Source organism: Oryctolagus cuniculus, chromosome 12, assembly GCF_051225735.1.
Source record: "Oryctolagus cuniculus isolate XC-2025 breed Fujian yellow rabbit chromosome 12, ASM5122573v1, whole genome shotgun sequence".
Classification (NCBI taxonomy): domain Eukaryota; kingdom Metazoa; phylum Chordata; class Mammalia; order Lagomorpha; family Leporidae; genus Oryctolagus; species Oryctolagus cuniculus.
In genome coordinates this window covers 118,777,857-118,781,359 of record NC_142878.1, presented here as the reverse complement: position 1 = coordinate 118,781,359, position 3,503 = coordinate 118,777,857, and the positions used below count along the sequence as shown (strand labels likewise).

The 3,503-nt window shown below is 39.7% G+C and overlaps 1 pseudogene; it reads left to right on the top strand.

The window, feature by feature from the left end:
• The first annotated feature begins 422 nt into the window (after window positions 1-422).
• LOC127486771 (E3 ubiquitin-protein ligase TRIM13-like) lies at window positions 423-2,121 on the top strand (annotated as a pseudogene).
• The last annotated feature ends 1,382 nt before the right edge of the window (window positions 2,122-3,503 follow it).

Here is a 3,503-nt window from a genome sequence, read left to right as displayed (position 1 = left end):
ATGGCAGGAGCCAGGAGCCAGGTGCTTTTTCTGGTCTCCCATGGGGTGCAGGGCCCAAGCACCTGGGCCATCCTCCACTGCACTCCCTGGCCACAGCAGAGAGCTGGCCTGGAAGAGGGGCAACCGGGACAGAATCCGGCGCCCCAACCAGGACTAGAACCCGGTGTGCCGGCGCCGCTAGGCGGAAGATTAGCCTAGTGAGCCGCGGCGCCGTCCAGCTTAATATGTTTTACATGTTAGATTTTCCATTACGAAAAAATTCCATTAATATTTCTACTTTCTAATGTTCTTTATCAAAGAAAATCATTCAAGAACTTGAACTTCATGGCTCCTACATGGGCATATCAGTAACGGGAGGCCAATCACACTATGCAAAGTAAACATAGATTAAAACATTTCATCTAAACCACTAGTTTCCAAACATGATGTTTGAAGACTTTGATAGTTCCTCAGGAACTGCATGCAGTGCAGGTGTGGTGAGGTTAAGCTATTACGGTTCTGAGAGCTCTCTTTGTTTGAATCAGTTGATATTATCTGCATGATCAATGAGAACTGGACATTGGGTTTTATTTTATACAAGGGTTTGGAGAAAATGAGCTTGAAGAAAAATGTTTGACAAACAGTGAAATAAGGATGTAAATAAAAAAATAGATCTTGTAACTACTGACATTTAATTACATTTTGTTCTATCTAAAAGAGTCTAGTGTTTAGTATCTGTAGGATATGTCACACTGGAAGAAACAGGGAAAACCTCTTCATTTAGCCAACCAATTTAAAACATGTTCTTTTCTCACAACACTGACTCATCTAATGACTGAGGAATGTTCCCTTTTGAAAAATGATAAAGAAGTAATGTGGGGCCATGAATCCATCTTGCAGCCATTACTGGCACATATCACGTGGCCCCCATGGCTGGAGGGGGTGTGGCATATCCCTCATGATGCCAGAGGCACTCCTTCTGGTAGAGCTGGATGGAGCTGCTGACTAACTGCTTGTACTTCTTACTCAACCAGAAGATAGCATTTCTTCCCTAGAAATACCATTGTCTTTGGTGCCCTCTGACTTACAGAAGACTCCCTGAATGTGATGTAGTGCTTGAAGATCTCATGTGCCCAATTTGTTGCAATCTGTTTGATGATCCTCAAGTTTTGCCTTGCTCACATAACTTCTGCCAAAAGCGCCTGAAAGGTCTCATAGAGGGAACTGTGCAGAATTTATTGTGGAGACTATCATCATTCAAGTGTCCCTCCTGCCATAAGAAAATGTCAGCTACTGGAGTTAGCAGGCTGCTGGTTAATTATTCCCTGATGGGTATTGTGGAAAAGTAGAACAAGGTCAAGATTTCTCCCAAGATGCCCGTGTACAAAGGACTCTTGGGGCAGTCCCTCATTGTTTTCTGCCTGACTGATATGTAGCTGATTTGTGGGATCTGTGCTATTCCTGCTGACCACACCAAGTATGTCTTCTGATCTATTGAAGATGCCTATGCTCAGGAAAGGAATGCCTTTGATTTCCTCTTCCAGAGCTTTGAGACAACGTGTAGGGGAGATGCTCTTTCTCACTTGGATACCTGGAAACTAGCAAGAGAAAATACTCACAGTTACCGACTAAAGATTAAGATGAAATTAAGAAAAAAAGATAAAATTAAGAAATTTTTTGAGAAGTTGAAACAAACATTGGATCAAAAGGATAATGAAGGATAATGAAATCCTGTCTGACTCTGAGATCATGAAATTTGCAGTTCTGCAAGCTTATGACCCAGAGGTTAACCAACTCAACACCACCTTACAGGAACAATGATTGGCCTTTAACATGGCTGAGGCTTTCAAAGACTTGGCAGAACCCATGATGTTTCTGCAACATATGTAGGCATTCTGGGAGAAAATCAAAGTCATCAAGGAAATCCCTTTACCTGCCTCTTATTTTTCCCAGAAGCACTTTGATGAAGAACATTGACCAGTTAGTGTGAGAACATCAAATTAGTAGATGTGGATACTTTCTTTGCCTCAGGGCACTGTCACATTCATTAGCAAGATTCCCTGGCACTTTTATCAGTTATTTGTAGTAGTCCTTCTGCTTGACTTTCTCATTTTCTTCAGTCCCACTGCATCCCTAAAATGATCTTTATTTGATGAATATGCAGGCAATTCACTCTGTCAGCCTATGTTCTTTGGGTGGGTGCACCTTATTAGCTGTGGTCTCACCAATCCTTATCCACACTAACACAGAAGGCCTCTATAGCAATCCTGACAGCCAGAGCAAGTACAACGGCGTACTGAACTCCTGGAGAAAGATCGATCTGTAAGGGCAGTTCATGACATCAAAGCCACAGATATCAGGTTAGATAAATAAGATTTAATGCAGAGGTACATTTTGATGGCTGAGTTGTTACAAGACTTTATTTGGAAGGACAAGATTTTTGACTAAGTGATATATGAAATTGAAGATATGAAACACTAGAACTAGAGACCTATGCACTTAAACTTAGAAAAAATATCATTGATGCCTTAGGAACTGAAGTCCATAGACTTGAGAATGAACAAAAAAAAAATGAAATCCTGAAGTTCCATGTGTAAATCTGCAGATATTATAAAATGATACAATGAATCACTTCGGAAGCATGTTTGCCCAGCCACTCTGAAAAGCCATTTCCTACCCTTTCATGCTGACTGCAGAGCCATTCAGAAGACATTGTTTCTAAGAAGAAGAAAATATTCTGTGTGAAGAGCAATTGAAGATCCACAGAACCAGAACAACTTCCTAAATTCTATGAGACATTACAAGTTGGATTAATCTGAAAATCCCATTTTTGTGATTCAGTATGGAACATTTTGGTGTTTGAATTGCTTATAGTTTCTCATTTTAGCCTATCAATGTGTGTTGTACCTTGAAATAATGATTCTTCTCTTTACATTGGTAAAACTAAGTGGCATCCCCAGGATTACGACTTTCAGTTTTGTTTCCAGTGAAGTTTTCATTTCATCCAAATCTGCCCATCTGACTATGTTGGCTATATCTCAGTATGTGATTTTTAAACAGTCCCTGTTTCAGAGTCGATCTTTCCTCATAAAATGTGTAAATTGTTACTACATACCTTGTGACTTTGACCTGAGTCCTAACAGAAGCACTATCCTAACCTAATTATCCACATTGTTCATTCCAGAAATGACTTAGTTGCTGAACTGCATGAAGGTGTTTTAGGACACTCTTTTAGTCCATAGTTGTTATACCTTTGTAAAATGTCTTCTTTATCTTTGTTAATATTTCATTTAATTTTCCTTCTTTTATAATCCTACCTTGACTTTTACATTGTTGTAGTAACATTCTACTGAAGGGAAAAGTTTTCCTCATCAGCTGGATATATTAATAATTCCCAAACTATGGTTCCTAATCAAAAAACAAGAAGGCAGGAGCAATACTTCCATAACAAGAACTTCTATTTCACTTTTCTCAAATGGTCACAGCCCAAGCACCATGACTCCCAAGAATAGAGTATCTTGTCT